Here is a 17,759-nt window from a genome sequence, read left to right on the forward strand (position 1 = left end):
AATATAAAATGAAACCTCTGCCTCATCCTGGAACCCAGTTGTGCATTCTAATACAAGTTTTATCCTAAATCGCTGCCGGACCTCTGGGTTGTCGGCTGATGAGCTGTGTCATACTGTGATATCGGAGATTTTAATTTGTCTAGCGGCCTGCCCCCGCGGTTGTAGGCCCATTCTTGTATTTTTACTGAATGCTACAATAAAGGTTTTTCCCCCAAAAAAATACAATTGTGCCATTTTCTAGCTTGCGGTTTTGTGAATGTGTATGTGGTACTCTTAAAATCTGCTCTAGGAGGGACCAATGTTATTTTAAGTTGTATATCTAGGTTCCGCTCGAATATTGGGTTACACTGCCCTTGATATACATTTTATACTCAAGAATGTTTCATCTAAATTTGGCTTCGACTCTGATTTTTTTCCTCTGGGTGCGCTTGTTATATACTGAACCCCTTGCCCATGTGGTAGTGAATAACCGGGTCTCCTCGCCATTTTGTCTTGGACGGGGCACCCAACAAGGTTGCCCTCTCTCTCCCCTCCTGTTCTCATTGGCTATGGAACCGTTGGCCGACTGGATCTGCTGGGAGCCCTCGGTTCAGGGTCTCCGGTGGTCGCCACAGTGGGAGGATAGGATCTCTTGGTATGCGGATGATATTTTACTTTATTTAGCCTCACCTAGGAAATCCCTGGATGCTGTTTGCGATGTGTTGGCCTCCTTTGGTAGGAACTCGGGACTCAATATAAATTGGGGTAAATCGCTTTTATTCGTTCTTAGTGGGGAAAACCCGTTTCCCCCATGAAATTGTCCGATCCAAATAGCTACGGACGGGTTTAAGTATTTGGGGATATTTATGTCCTTGAACCCCGCAGTCCGTTATGCTCGGAATCTCCTCCCCCCCTTGGTCAGACTGAGAAGCGATGTGCCCGGCTGGAAAAGACTCCCTCTCTCCCTGTTGGGGCGAGCGACTCTTTAAAATGATGTCTTTGCCTCGTTTTCTTTATGCCCTTCAAAATACATTAGATGTAGTTCCAGCGAGCTACTTTCGAGAGGTCGAAGGGTTAAAACATAGTTTGTTATGGGATGATAGACCCCAGATCGCATTGGCTAAACTAACGCTTCCATGGTATGACGGCGGGATCGCACTCCCTGATATCAGCCGATACTATTGGGCCTCACAGTTAGCAGCCATTAACCTTTGTACTTATGGGCCCCTTTCAGACCCCGGATATGCGATGGATAGATGGATTCTTCCTGGAGGCAACTATAGTCAGGTGCTGTATGCTGGGTCGGCGGGGAGCAGTTTGACAAGACCGACTAAGCATGCGTTGTGGATTTGGCCTGATGCCTCCAGCTCTTTGGGATGGAGGGACCGTTGGTCGCAGGCTACCCCACTTTTCGACTCCGAGAGGATGGGCAAGCTTTGGAATACAAAGGGCTTTGACAAGTGGGATCTGATTGGGATCTCGACTATCGGTGATGTTTGGGTTAAGGGGAAGAGAAAGACGTTTGAGGAATTGCAGTCTGAATATAAATTAGGGAGAATTGAGTATTTTCGCTATGCACAGGTCAGGCATGCGTGGACGGCGGCTCTGCCGGCAGAGACGGACCTGCCAGAGTCGTCTTCTCTTGAAGACAGGATTTTAGATGGACACCTGCCCGAAAAAACTATTTCCCTGGTTTATAAAAAATTGATTAATCATAGGGCAGATCTTCTGGTTGATTTGAGGGGAAAATGGTTGCAGGACGATATTGAACTGGATGATGAGGACTGGCAGGCTGTTGTGTCTTCACCGAAGGTAGTCGCAATCCGGGCGCGCTTGCGGCTTGTTCAGCTGAAAATATTGCATAGAGTTTATGTCATAGGGCCCCGCCTAGTTTGGATGGGGCTGTCGGATACAGGTCTGTGCAGACGGGGGTGTGGCTCTGTGGGTACATTCCTTCTTATCATTTGGGAGTGTTGTTCTGTGGCCGAGTATTGGAGTGGGATACATGATGTCATGCAGGAGGTTTTGGGAGTAGCTGTGTTGCCAGAAGCGCGGAGATGCCTCCTGAAAATTTGGGAACCCACAGATTTAAATATAGCGCAGACCAAATGGGTAACTCTAGGTAATATGATAGCGAAAAGGAATATAGCCGAGGCAGTCCGAGAGGTTACCGACAGTTGAAGAATGGACAGAAAATATGGATTGGTGTATGTTACGCGAAAAAACTGTTTATAGGGCAAGGGGCCGCCCTCGTAGATGGGCATCTGTGTGGGGGCTGTGGAACCACTACCGGGGAGACATCTATGTGCACCCTGTTGATGCACCCATTGATATTCCTACCTCTCCGTGAATGTTTATAACTATGTACTTTGTTTCCCACCCCCCCCCCCCCCCCTCTCCTGCTAGGTGATGTGCAATATGGGAGAGTGTCTCCTCCATGTCATTATTTTTGAAGCCTTGTGTTAATAAAAAAAAAATTGTTTTTAAATGTTTCATCTAAAGTGCAGTCTTCCGTGGCAGATCAGATTTGAGCAACTTATAAACAGGTGTAGTGCTAGGTACACTACCAGGAGACCCCTTTTTAAAAACTCACTGCAAATGAGTTGTGGTGGATCATATTTGAACGTGAAATATCAAAGGCAGTCTAACACAATATATGCACTAAAACACACCTAGATTCTACATCAGCTTTTTCTGTTGTGCATAAAAAAGAAGATGGCATTGCTGCTGCTTCTGCTGAATATAGAGGAGGCTTACAGTAATGCTGCTGCTCATGTATTGTGTGAAAGAAATATCTTGCTCTACTACAGCACAAGCTATGAGGGGAAGAAGATTACCATGCTACATTACTGTAGGGAGTTGGCATTTCAGATGGCTACTTCTGGACTTGCGGAATAAGCTCCCACCACAACTGCCCCTTCTGTGTGTGTCTGTGAATATGTCTGTGTTGAGAAGGCTTGCCATATTTGTTATGCTGCTGTCTGGAGGAATGTTACCCTAAAGTTGCTCATAGTATGAACGAAGGCTTTCTTAACAATTGTACTAATGCAGAATAGGTGTGTGGTATTGCGGTTTGAGCGATGTATGAAGTACAGTTTCCATTTTGGTAAGAAGACTGGGTATGGTAGGAACTTCCTAAGTGTAGAGAAGTCCTGCCTGTTGCCGCTTAGAAGGTTTGTGAAGAAAACTATTCAATTGATGCTCAAGCAACATGTAGATGAAAGCTCTTCTATTGGGAAGGCTCAAAATGATTAAGTCCTGAAGCACCAGGCCCTTATGCACAGGCTGGACTCTTGAATGCGCCTCTGCAGCTAACCCTGCAGACTTCTCGTGTTTCCCATTTGACAGTTGGATGAACTGAAATCTCAAAATCAGGTGAGAGTTTCTGTGGTTGTGTATGCTGGGGAAAGGGTCCGCTGCATGGCTTTATGAAGAGGTGCCGCCATGATCTAGCAGCTTTTCTGTAAACCACGACACTCTTTTCTCGTAGCTTAAGATCCATGCAAGCCGACCAAGGGTTTTCACCTTTCCCCAAGAAACACCAGAACTGGATAGATTGAGGGGCTGGGGGTACCCAAAGAGCACCCCTATTTACCAGCGTGCCTTATGTCTCATCAACGCAGGCTATGGGCAACTGATAATGGATGCAAAGTAATCTATAGTCGAGGTCATCCTTTTTACCTGTACCTCATGAAGGAAAAGCCTGCAGACCAATGTAAAGTCTCTGTAGCCATGACCTTAACATACATGATATACTATCATCCTCCCCAAAACCATTTGTCTCTGTGAGTGCGAGATAGCCTACCAGACCTTTTGAAGTATTCACAGTTCCCCTACCAGAGTAAAATGGTCACTCCAGCACTTCCTGCTAAGCTTCGATATTCCTTTTGGAGATTGTCCCCCTGTCTGTGGTTAACATCAACTTGAGTCAGCCTAAGCCAGTCTCAGGTGGGGCAGACAAGCAGCATGATTTGATCAGGAGCAAGCAACTGGAAAGAAGATGGCACACAAGCAATGACATCTCAGACAGGACCACCTTCAAGACCTTCCTCCACCTCTACCACTCACTACCACTACTGAGAGGGACAAAGAGGAAAGCCCTTGCAGATTGCATCGAGTCCAGTTCCAACCACCGGAAAGAGCTCTTCAACATAGTCTGAGTTTTTCCAATAACATAGCCACAGAAAACAGCATCACCCCATCCCAAGAACTATATGATAGACTTACTGACAAGAACATCATCTATAAGAACTTGGAACCCCAGTCCAAGCCTCATACTTCCTTCTTGCACCACCGAAACCAACATGGATTACTGACTTACCTCATGGCAGGACAGCACCAACATCATAAACCGTGTGCACTCAAGAGGTCCCAGGGACCCTTCCCACACCACATTTTCAACCTCGGAAGCTGCAGGATTAGCAGAGAGCTCACCACCCTCATTAACTTGTCACTTTCCATGGCCACTTTTCCCGAAGACCATCAACCTACCTTTGGCAAACTCAAAAACTACCACCCCATCTCCTTTTCCTTGCAAAATCCTGGAAAAAGCCATCACTCAACAACTCAAATATCTGGAGTAGAACCTTCCTCTAGACACCTCCCAATCTGGATTCCACGCCAACCACAGCACTGAGACGGCCTTGGTCGCAGCCACCAATAACATCAGAGCTCCTGGACCAGGGAGAAAGAGGGACTGATCCTTTGCAACCTCACAGCAGCCTTTGACACCATATCTCATCACAATCTGACCAGAAGACTGCATAACATCATTATCCAAGGAACCACCCTCAAGTGGATCGCATTCGGAAGAATGCAAAAGGTCCGCCTACCACCATTCACCCCCAAAACCAAGGACACCATCTGCGGTGGTCCATGAAGAAAGGGATTTTAAATCTATGTAAACTACCATTTTACATCAGTCCCCAAATACCCCAAATATGAATGCCTGGGCAAATGAGTATGGGCCAGATGTATCAAAGCGTTTTGCCCATTCTGCGCCTATGGGGAAATGTGTGGATACATATGGCCCACACAAATAATAGGACTCCTGGCTAAATATTTGGTCTCAAGCAGCTAAATCACACATTTACATACAACATAAGGAGAATAGTTACAAAATTATTTGATGCTGTAGCGCACATCAAGCCAGCTTTATGCAAAGTCTGGCTTGTCAGAGGTGCTGCGGGGAAAGGGGAACGATGGCTCATATATGGTGGTAATGCAGGCAATTTGGAGTGAGATTCTGGAGCAAATTAAACCAATAACAGTGATTGACTTACCCCTAAACCCCTTAATGTTGTTTCTGGGAGACCTGGTTGACGAAATAGAACACCCACTGACCACTCATGCAGGCAAATTTCCTACTTTTTCTTTTCTCGCTGCACGCCTCAAAATAGCGCACACCAGGACGCGACCCAACTCCCTCCTACCGCCCCACACCTAAATGCGCAGTGGCACTAATTGCGGTGTACCACTGCCATGGAAACATGTTGGCTATAGTTAAAGATAAAATTAGTACATTTGAGACAACCCGGGATCCCTTACACACATATATTAGAAGTGCAGGTCCAATAGAGGTGGACTACATTATGTATCAACAATCCTTCACAGATCAGGGATTTGCAATCCTAGTCCTATATCATCCTCTGAGGTAGAGATAGATTTTGAAGAAGCATTATTGGGAGTTTAAATGTTGATTTACTGAATGCCGAAATGTTTTCTAGGATGCTTGGGAGAGTTGAAGTCAAGGACAAGAAGTATCGATGTAATGCAATTTATCGATGTGTCGAACCCTTGGTATGCTAATTTTCCTGAATTAATATACAATGTTCCATAATAATATTAATGCAATTCAAAATGAATGGAGGACAAGAGGAGGTAAGGGAAGAGTATTATTTATTTATTCAGTTATCCACTCCCATTAACTGTCACAACTCTCATATGCCTGAGTATTATACAGCAGGCTTCACTGCAACGTTCAACATAGGACTATTGGGAAGGGGTGGAGGTATATACCACTGTTAAAGTACACATTGCTGTCTTGTTAATGTATACATTCAGGATAATAATAATTTATAACAAATATGTTGTAAACTTTTATATGACCTGAGATGCTATACCTCCTGTATTCAAAAACCTAAATAAAGTTTGTTTAAAAAAATACATCAGTAAAGAACAAAACTTGTAAAGGTTATAAGTGGTTGTTTGCAACAATAGATTAAAAAAAACTGTAAAACATCCAAGAAAACCATAACAAAAGCAAAACATGGCTGCTGGAGTGTGGTATTCTGTGTGTTGAGTATTGCATACCCCGACCAAGGATACTGAAATTATAGGATTTTGTTGCGGAGACGTTTTCCGCATAATTATGATTTGGCGCATTTGCTACGTAACCCACCATCTGCTACATAACCTGCAGATTTGAAGAAAAAAATATTTCTAACTAAAACGGATCAACAGTTATTAAAAAAACAGCAACATGTGTTGCAGTGAAGTTCAGAAACACTGAGGTTTACTGGTCACCTCGCTGGTGCTTGTTCTTATAATTTGGCTGTCAGACTGATGCTAATGAGGTAAAGGAATTTCCCAGATGGTGTTAACATGTGTAAAAAATAAATAAATAAATAAATAAATAAATAAAAGACAAAATAATAAAAGTAATACTATTACTAAGTGTGCTACATTATACCCCACAATATTCCTTTCCTTGCCGCAATATGTTGCCAACCTTGCCGCATACTTCGGTCCTTCGCTGCCTCATAATTCCAATGCCCCTGACCATAACTGATGAATTTCGGGGCCTTTTCTGGTTTATGTTCACTGAACTATAACCTTAAACTGGGCTTTTTAACTGAGTATAAACAATCGTAACAATGATGTGACTATCTGTTTGCTCTCAAAAAAGGGTGATGATGGTGGACTGATACTGTTAAAATGAATGGAGAATAAAGCACATTGGGACAGTGAAATCTATGGAGGCGGATTGCTTTTTGCTTTCTTTGGGTGGTGATTATTTTCTAAAGTGGGTGGCATCGTCTGTCAGAGTGAGTTGACAAGCATGTGTGACCATACTTTCAGCCTATTCAACGACCAGCTTTTAACACTGTTAATTGTTGTCCCTTTGATGGTCTCGGCCTCACCTGTGACAGCCGACTGAAGTCCTGTGACTGAGGGCTGCTGGTCCTGTGACAGATGGAAGGCTGTTCGCCCTGTGCTTCCTGGGTCTTCTTCCTAACAGCACAGAGGCCAGCTGCACTTTGCTGCCTCAGACTTCCGGGTTGTAAAGGTTACTGCGTGATATCGAGAAGGCGCGGCTCACAGCTCTGCTCCGACCAGGTTCAATTAACTCTCCTTCAGAAAAAGGCTGCCCTAGGTAAGCTGAATAAGGCGAGGCCCCGTGCTGAAAGCGCCCACGCCTTTCCTTCAGGGACCTGCGCATGTGCTTAGTGAAGCTCATTCCGGTGCCTTGGCTCCATGCACCTGCTCCGCAGTCACTCAGAGTGAAAAGGGCAGCCAACAAAGCACTTACGGGTGGGTCGGAAAGCCGCGGCGTAAGAAGCTTCCCCTGCTATGCAGTCAGACCGGATCAGTCTTTTCTGTACCAACCATGGTCGTCAACTTTAAACCGCACTTCCACTTTGCCCGCGGCATCGGCCTCCTGCGAATCGCCAAGGCGCCTCCTTTCTAACCCTCTCCGCATTTTACCCGCGATAGAGATCATCCAGGCCAGGTTATAGCTTTGCATTATGGGACGTGTAGCCCTTGACTCCATTAGAAAATCAGGACTAAAAGTCCCAGAATGCACTGTAAAAAACTTTGACCGGATGAGCTACCGATGCGCGCGCCTGTGAAACTGGAGAGCTTCGGTTAAGTCATTGCTCAGATGAGCAAATAAACACCGGTATGCTTTTGAATTTGCCGCATACGTTATATAAATACTCAAACAGCCCGCCTCGAGGACAGATATTGTGAAAGAAACAGGGTAGCAGAGATAAACATACCTGCCAACATTCTTAGGCCAATAAGTAGTAGGATTTCTCTGGTTTTAAAACCTATAAATAGCATAGAGATGACAGAACTCTCGTGTTCCACGGGTCTATGAGCGCGTCTCAATCAGTGAAGGCTTTTTGTTTGCATTCAGGAATTTGTAGTTGCGTGTATCTTATTATACAACAAGCACTACAAATCCCATATCGCAAAGAAAAATCATTGGCTGGGCACGCTTTTCTGGCATGGACTTCGGAAACGACAGCTCTATGATTACGGTATCCATATAACTCAAAGTCAAACAAGACGCAATATTCCAGTCCAGCGTTGACATTTTCCAAGTCACCGATTCCAGAAGCGCTAATCCAACTGGTTTAGTAGGGCAGTGCTGGATTATTGGGGGACCCAGGCGTACTCCAGATCCAGCAGTTAATTGCATAGATCCGGCCCAGTCACCAGGGATCACACTGTTTTAGGGTGACCAGAATTTTAAAGCCAAAAAACGGGGACATTTCACAAAAATAGAAGGACTACAATTTTAAATCTAGCCATGAGAGCACTCCTCAGCAGAGAATAACAGAACAAGCAGTAAGAACATACATAACATTTAATGTTTAAGCCCAGTAACTTGCCTGTTAATTACTTTCTTTTCTTGAAACAACTGCTAACTTTTCCTGCTTTGTAAAACATAAATAACACTTCCCTCCATTTTCAGTCGACCCTCTCTAAAAACAGGGACATGAGCTAAATTTCTTGAAATTTGCTGGGACACCTGGTTAAAAACGGGGACCGTCCTGGCAAAACGGGGACGCCTGGTCACCTTACCCTGGTTGCGTTCCGGTAGTGTTCAGACGCCACAAGGCACCGACGCCATGCCAGGGCACAGTCATTGTGTGCTTAGCTGTGCCCGCAGGATGGATGCAAATGCTTCCCCTCAGGCCAGCAACTCAATTATATTTTTGTGTGGCCTTCGCAAGATATACATGTAGCTCTAAGCATGGTGCGGGAGAATGCCCCGTATATATCTCCATGTGTAGGTACACTCTTAATTACCATTTATATCAACTTCTTAATAAAATAGGACTTAACAGGATTCAAACATATGCCTTGCATGTTATATTGGGATCTTTGAAGTGATCGCATTACTCCTTACTCATTGTCAATCAATCAATCAATCAGTGACACTTGTAAAGCGCGCTACATACCCGTAGGGTCTCAAGGCGCTGGGGGGGGGGGGGGGGGGGGGGGGGGGGTGGGGGGGTGCCCCCCCCCCCAGCCTCTTCAGGATCCTTCAGGTTGTAACTTACAACCTGAAGGATCGCTGCATGAGGATCATTAACCACCAGGGTTAACTTACCGCTATTATGACCTCAAACCTGCAGGATACACCAAGGTCTGTGTAGGTTTCTGTACCTGGGTGTTTTAATAAAGTGGGTTCCCCTGGTGCTCACGACGTTATCCCAACCACCCACTCCATTAGCGCAAAATCCAAAGGAGTAAAAATAAAGAAATGCAAAAAAGCCTGAGTGATAGGGCAAGGCTTGGAGGCAGTACCTGGCTTACCTGGGGGTTTGAGACACTGGGACCAAGAGAACTAGCACCAGGAGCACAAACAGGACCGATAAGGTAAATACCAGAAGGCCAAACTGAAAAGCACCGGAACAACCAGAAAGCCCAGGGAGGAGGTGGGTGGGGGGGGGGGCAGGAAAAGGTCAATAAGAATAGGATTAGGACCAGGTCTATGAGGTCGTGGAACAGGGCCAAGGTCTGGAGGTCAGAGAATCAGATCAGATCAGACCCGGAGGAGGAACACGGCTAAGTGGATCAAGACAAATACCAGGAGAACTAAGACATGAGGAACAGGAGCTGGCAGACGAGGACAAGGAAACCATAGCCAGAAGGACCAAGACAGAACTATCAGAGGAACAATGAAGACCAGGCGAACAAAGGCAAGGAGAAACAGAAGCAAACTGACCGGGAGGATCAATTCCAGAGAGGCCTAGGTGGACAAGGAGACTGTGGACCAGCACAAGGAGCACCAGGAAGACCAGTGGCAGAGGACCACCAGGACCAAATCCAAGGAAACCAGGACCAGGAGAACTAGAGGCAAAACCCGGACCTGAATGACCAAACACAGAACTGAAAAGGCCAGGAAGACCATGACCATAACATCCAGAAATACTGGGTCCTGGAGGACCAAAACCTGGAGACGTCCGAGGCATGGCCAAGCTTGAAACCAGCTATGGCTAATATGTTAAAACCAGACTCACTACCTTCCCCTACTTTCACTTTCCATCCATCAGTTTTCTATTTTTTTCCTCCTCTTCTGTCTTCATCCTCTCTCTCTCTCTTCCCTTCCACTCTTTTTCCCTACACACGTATACTCTCTCTTTCTGCTCATGACCTCAATGTCTTCTACAACAAACCCAGGGACCTGAAGAGAGTGATAAAGGCGAGAAGTGGTCATGGGGGGGGGGGGGAGGGGAGGGGGGGGGCAGGGTTTTTAGAGGCCATCCCCTTTTTCAGTGATTACACACCATATAAATGAATCTTAGATATATAGGGTTACACTGCTTTAGTGATCGTCCCACCACCTTTTCAGATCAATTCATGTGATACTTAACACCTTCAGCTGTCATAAAACACAGTCTTAGATGCCAAAAATAATTTGTAGGCTGGCTGTCATTACTGGTTTCGCCACGCATTATTCCAACCTATTTGCGTGCACCTCAGGAGTGTAACGCCCGTAGGGAGAAAAGAGTTTTAGCACCCCTCATCACCCCATGTGTAGCAGCCCAGGCTGCTGCAGCTTGAGCTGTTGTGGGCTCGGCTGGACAGTGTCCCGAGTCTTATCTCTGTCACAAACAGGCCTTTAACACCTTGGCTGCTAGTGGTTTTCCCCTCCTGTGCTGGAAAGTAAGATTTATCATTGTTCATGACAAGGTCAGCTCGTCATAAGCAGCGAAGGGGTTAAAAGACCATTTACATGCCTTTGTGAACTGATCAACAAGGCTTTGTGTTTTTTCACTGGTTCCAGTACCCCTGCACATTGCAATTATGCCCCCGGTCATGAACTCATGCCGTTCTCTCTCCACTTACCCTGCGGTCACATGAACCGCCGCTCACTCTTCACTCACACCCCTCATCATGCACTCACGCTTTCATGCTGCACTTACGCAAGCAAACTACTCACCCTGCACTCATGTGACACTTCATGAACCTGCCACTCTCACTGCTCACTCTGCAATCTCACTCAAACAAGCACATCACTCACCAAGCAATCATTCCTCCCACTCTGCACTTTCACCTGCAAACAAACTCCTGTCACAGCACTCACCCGACAGTCACTCCTCTCACACTGTCACATCGCTCCCTGAGCACTCACACAGGCACTCCTGTCACTCACACAGCTCACCCTCCGCTCACATGGACACAGCACTCACACCACGCAAAGCACTCACCATGGAGTGACACCACTCACCCTGCACTTCCACCTCTCACTCTGCACTCACATGGACAAACCTCTCAGCCTGAATTCATACAGGCACTCTGTTCATTCTGCCTGCACACAAGAACAATAGTCTGCCAGGACTCATAGGAACACACCACTCACTCTGCACTAACTCCACTCACCAATCACTCTCACAGATCACCGTTCACTCTCGTCGCTTACCCTGCCCCACTCACACTGCATTTACACCACTCACACCACCCTGCACCCTGCACTCACTCCTCTCACCCGGCATTCACATGGGCCCTCCTCTCACATTGCATTCATGCAGCTCACCCGACACTCACATTAGCAAATCTTTCACCCTACACTGGCACTACTCACTCACGCTGCACTCACACTATTCACCATCACCCAGCACTTACATGAGCACACCTCATACTCTGCACATATAAAAATTACACAACTCTCATGAACTTACACTTTTCTACAAAAGCACCCACAGAATACCTGCTCCTTCCGTAGTATTGGATGCCCACTTAATTCCATCTGCAACAATGGGGCTGGTGCAAGCGGGGAGAGTGGACTGAGAATGTGGAATGGCGTGAGGAGAGAGGCTAGGGCTGAGGCTTTGGGGTATGGTAATTGATTGAGGATCGTGTGACACATTCAGCCACTCCTGCCTTTCCAGTCACCACAATGCTTCATTCAAGGAATTGTCTATTTTTTTACAGTGTAAGTTGGTCTCAAACACCCCAAAAATGCAAAGTGTTACTGGATAAAATCTATGGTTGCCGAAGAAGTCAAGCATTTCATATTATCAGTTGGATCCTGAGATATTACATGTTAGAATGTGGTTTAGTTCATTTCCAATACTGTAGTTGCTTGAGCCACACGTGAAACCAAATTCAAGCCATGTACAGCTAATTTAAGCGAGTCTACTTTTAATTTACATCATACTTGTAACAAACATTGACAAGGCAATATATTATTATTTTTGAATAGCGTATAGAGAATAAATTTGTTAAGCTTAACTAAAAGGCAAGGCAGGTATAGCAGAAGCAACAGGGCAAGCTTTTCTTATAATAAAAGTAGATCGACTAATGGAAGTGTGAGTGGCAGTGTATGTGTGAGACAAAGTACAAATGTACAAAAGAGTGCAAGAGATATAGTGAGAATGTGTGTGTCAGTGTATGTGTGTTAGACGTGCAAGTGTACTGCTGGTTTGGCATACTGGAGGTTATTCTTGCCTTATGGACAAGGGCACTAATAGAATTTGGATGGGAGGGGTTAACTATGGCAAACTGGAATCGAACTAACTGAGAAAGCCACTCGCCCTGTCATACCAAGCGGCAGGGACACAGAAAACACACCACCACACCTATGATGCACATAATTCTTAGCATATGTGGTTGTCCATAGTAACATTTTGGAACTTATATTTGAGGTAACTCTTGTAATAAGATATTCTGTACTCATGTTATAGGGAGTGTCAATAGAAAAAAATGCAGACGCTTGTTTACCAGAGGGAATTTTTATTGGTACCCATGACTGTAGCTGAAGTATCATTGGTAAATAAATGGCATGGTCATATTCAATGTACTACTTGGCATAAAGGGCTAACCCATGAAAAAATGAGGACAATGGTTATAGTGGAAGTAATTTCTGACTTGAGACATTTGGAAAACAAAATTTACTCCCAGGAAAGGCCAGGCTCCCTGGTGCATCATTAAAGTAGTGGAATATTTCATGAATGCCCATAATGGTCTGTGGCGTTTTAGCAAATTTGATTCCAAAAGTTTCAAAAAAAATTTCAGTGGAGAAGTCTACTCTACATTAAATCATCTACAAGAAATCTGTTAACATGTTTTGCATGCTGGAATTTGGGGGTGAAATCTCAAACCCCACCACTTACATAGATCTTTTTCCTCATATAATGGGTATGCAGTTAGCTAGCACCTCATTTCTGGAAATGCTTGTCCTGCCCCATTGTTGGGATCAGGATTGGTGTTAGGGCATTGTGGCTGCTGCAGCTGCACCGGTCATCGACTTTGGTGGGGGGCCCTGTGTTTACAAATTGTTTTTGGTTTAAAAGCACATGAACTTCCTTGTGAATCAGGTAGTTTTCAAGGAACAATAAAAATATCAAGATAACTCTGGAGATTAATGTTCCTACTAATGAGAGTTCAGGATGTTGTCTAGTTGCAGTTTTGGTTTATCATAAAGGAGCACAGAGTGTTAATGTGTCTGCTGCAGATCACAAAACTGAGTGTGAGCGAACTATGCGTAGCACTCATGGCTTTAAGTGGGTCGGGTCCTGCGGTGCTGCAGTTTTCAGTTTTATATAGTGCAAACGTGAGCACCAGTTATTTATTTCATTTAGAAAGTTTTATATAACGCAAACATTACCCAGGCGAATATCAGAGCGCTTTACATTTAGGATAGGTGCCAGGGGTAAGGAGGTGTAAAGGACAAGCATAACTAGAGTATACACATAAACGAGCAAGATAGGAGTACATCACAAATAAGGTAGGATGGATAAAGTGCATGTAGAAGAACATTCAATACATAAGTGAGCAGAACAGTTGAGTGCTGCGAATCAAAGGTGCACAATAATATGGTAGTCAATCAGTAGGCAGTCAATCAGAAATGAGGGCCCAGTCCGTTTAAGGCAAGAACTTAGCCATTAGAATTTTTTAACGTACTTTTTGAAGTGGAAGAAATTTGTCGGATTTCCGGTGGAAGAGAGTTCCAAATCTTAGGTGCAGCGCCTGAGAAGGCTCTGTGGCTCGTTCTTGTCCTATGGAAGGTCTGTGGATTTAGGAGCAATGAGTTTGCACTTCTTGAGTGTCTGCAACCTCCAGATAGTTCTAATTGTTGAGCCAGATAAATATGAGTCTTGAGATGATTGGCTTTGTGTGTCATGCAAGCTATCGTTAGCTGTATTCTTGCTTCATATGGCAGCCAGTTTAGGGATTTGAGGGCAAGGGGAGGTGTGGTTGTTTCTTTTTGTACTCGTGTTCAGCCTGGCTGCGGCATTAAAGGAGGCTCTTAGTTGGGCCAAGTTATATTTGGGAAGTCCACATAGCATGTAGCTACCATAGTCTAACCTGGGCAGTACCAGACCTTGTACCACCAACTTGAAATCCTCCTGTGGAAGGAATAGTTTGAGGTTCCTTAGTATGTTCATCGTGTGTGGAGCACCCTTGCTTACATTGCTGATATGGATCTGCATGTTCAAGTACTTATCTAGTGTAATTCCGAGGGAATTCGCAGAATCGATAATGTGGGGAGTGTAGTTGAAGGCCGTAAGGCATTTCAGCTAGTGGTCGATCTTGGGGGTTTGATTAGGCGGAGCAACGAGAAGGAATTATATTTTGCATGTGTTGAGCATGAGGTAATTATCAATTAGCCAGTTTTGAGTTGTCATAAGGGTAGAGTTGAGTGAGAGGAAGTCTTCAGGGAAGGTGATTTTCAGATAAAGTCGAGTGTCAGCTGCATACATATGGAAGAGAAGGTTCGTGGAATTCAGAGTATTTGCCAAAGGTTCCAGGAATACATTGAAGAATATTGGTGATAATGCAGACCCCCGTGGAAGCCCCATAGTAACTGAGGAGGGTTAGGAAAGGGCTTGATTCACCTGGATTTTTTTGTGATATATTGTGGAGGAAGGAAGCAAACCAGTGTAGTACCAGTCCTGAAAAGCCCATCCTGCGTTCTAGGATGGGCAGGAGATTGTTGTAGTTGACAGTGTCAAAAGACGAGCATAGGTCAAGGAGAATCGGGAGGCATGATTCGTTTTTGTCTAGCATTTTTAGAATGCCATCCGTAAGGTGAGTGAGTAGATTCTGTGCTGTGACCTATCCTAAATCCCGATTGTTGTTGGTCCAGGAGTTGGAACTGCTCCATGTATGCACAGAGTTGCGTCTATATGCATTTTTCAAGACGTTTAGCCAGCGTGGGAATGGTGGAGATTGGCCGGAAGTTATTCAGGTCAGTGCTGCTTGCATTAGGTTTTTTTAGGCTGGGGGAGACCGGCGCTATTTTTAGGCACTCCAGGATCATGCCTTGTAACAGCAAGGAGTTGTCGATCCTTGCCATAGTGAGATGATGGTCTCCTTGATATCTCTGAAAATGGAAAATGAGCGGAGGTAGCGGGTCCATGAAATTGTTAGAAGGGTTGATCACCAGCAGCAAGGGCAGGTCCCTATCAGGTGGAAGAAGGCGCCAATACTCCCCTTCCTGAAAATGCCAACTTTGGACCCGGAGGTGGCCTCCAACTATAGGCCCATATCCCATTTACTATTTTTCTCCAAAACATTGGAAACATATGTTAATATGGTCACCTCCACGTGTGTAGAAACCAACATAATACTGCACCAGAGTCAATCTGGTTTCAGACCAAATTTCAGCACTGAAACTGCACTCCTCGAAATCTTGGAGTCCATAAAGGGTGTCCTGGACAAGGGCGGCAAAGCTGTGCTGATATTATTGGATCTTTTGGCGGCCTTTGATACCGTCCCTCATGACCGACTCCTGGAGTCTGGTTTTGGGGGGACGGTACTTAAGTGGTTCACCTCTTTTTTATCAGACCGCACAACAAGTTGTTTAGGCTCCGCCACTCTCGGCCCACATCCCTCCTTTAAAAGTGGGAGTCCCGCAGGGCTTTGTTCTTAGCCCCACGTTGTTTAAAATGTACATGTCCCCCCTAGCGCATCTGGCTGAATCTCTTGAAGCTAAAATAGTGTGGTACGCCGACAGCAAGCAGCAGCTCTTCGCCTGCGACAAGGACAATGATTTTAACAACGAAGAAATCAACTACTGTTTATCGGAAGTGTTTGCTTGGCTCCAACTAAACCAACAGAAATGTAATTCCGATAAATCGGAAATCATTTTCTTTGGCCTCCCCCGAACGATATGTGGCGCAGCTGGTGGCCACAGGACATGCATCCGCCCACTACCTCGGTCCGGTCAGTTAAAAATTTGGGGGTCAAACTGGACACCAACCTAAGTATGAAAACACAAATTCAAGGGGTTGCCGGACAATGTTTTGGCTTCATGAAAATGATAAAACAGATTTTGCCCCTTCTCTCGGCCCCATAGGAAAACTGTAGTCCAGGTCCTGATCGGATCCAGGCTGGACTATGAAAATATTCTGTACCTTGGCCTACCAGAGTACCTTCTCACCCGCCTCCAGGAGGTACAAAACGCTGCAGTCAGGGATGTGGAATTCCTATAGCCCGACGCCCAGGACATATTGTTTGAGGTCAAGGGCAACAAGTTTTTATGTGTTTTTTGTCCTCGGGACAAGTAGGCCTAACCCCCTGCAGCACACCCCTTTGGCTGCCAGTTAGCAGTACCGCAATATGGATCAGGGATGGGCATTGTCTGCAGTTAAAGTAATATTTTTGTCTATATTTTAAAGCTGTTTAAACTTGTATTTATGGTTCATTAAATGAAAGCCTTTATTATTAGGGTGAGCGCTCTAAGTAAATGTTGTAAGCTCTGACTGCACACACGTTTTCAATGTTTAGCAATATGAGGCTATGTATAATGCACCCAGAATGCTCTCTGATTTGACGCAAACATTTGCAGAAGCTTGAAAGCAAGATTGCTGATTCTTTGCTGTCAAAATATAATGTTCATAAAAAACATGAAAGCAGGAAAAAAGCATTTAGCTAAACCACTGTAAAATTTGAGGTACCATTTCTTTGCTGCACCATTTAGTAACCTGTTGATGCATGCTAGTATTTCCCAAAGATATTCATAATAGAAAAATCAGTGTAACCAGTTTCAATAAGATTATGGGAAACAAAAATAAACAAGCATTGGCAAAGCCAGTGGGTCTGAAATTGGTGGTCAGTTTTGTCAATGTGTGACTTGTTTTGGATTTTTTTTTGTAAAAACTTATTGGTGTATGAGCCACCAGGCCCTCACCATTATAACAAACATTGGCAAAAGCAAAAGTTGTTTTTGGTCTCAAAAAGCACGAACTGCCACAGTTACTGGAAATGAACAAAACTACTTTGTGTGCCGATAAGCTCCTTGTCCTAACATTAAGTGCAGCTATAGAGCTTTCGTGAATTCCCAAGAATTTATAGAAGTAGGTCAAGAAATAGTACTCCAAGAAAATATTTGTAAACTGCATTTTAGCCTGAGCTAATATGCATTTGCTCCTGTGAGTGTTTGCAAGTTCACTTTCCCTCCAACTACTTTTTTTCCCAACTCTGGAAGAAGATTTACGCCTGCCATTGTCAGGAGTAAATTGCCAACATTTCTCAGTATGGGAACAGATTAGAGAAGAGTTGTTGAAAACCCTTAAAACACGCAAGTTAGTAGG

At 44.8% G+C, this 17,759-nt stretch overlaps 1 protein-coding gene across 7 annotated transcripts in view; it reads right to left on the reverse strand.

Annotated features, from left to right (window-relative positions):
• Positions 1–17,759, reverse strand: part of TEP1 (telomerase associated protein 1) — a 1,080,103-nt gene that overhangs the window by 1,036,614 nt on the left and 25,730 nt on the right. For 3 of the 7 annotated variants that reach the window (XM_086931875.1, XM_086931873.1, XM_086931870.1), the window contains exon 1: positions 7,122–7,253. The exons of the other annotated variants lie outside the window; for them this stretch is intronic. The gene's annotated coding sequence lies outside the window, so the exon portion shown is untranslated. Of the gene's footprint in view, positions 1–7,121; positions 7,254–17,759 lie in introns of those variants that run through there. 7 annotated transcript variants of the gene reach the window in all.

This window comes from Lissotriton vulgaris, chromosome 7, assembly GCF_964263255.1.
Source record: "Lissotriton vulgaris chromosome 7, aLisVul1.2, whole genome shotgun sequence".
Taxonomy (NCBI): domain Eukaryota; kingdom Metazoa; phylum Chordata; class Amphibia; order Caudata; family Salamandridae; genus Lissotriton; species Lissotriton vulgaris.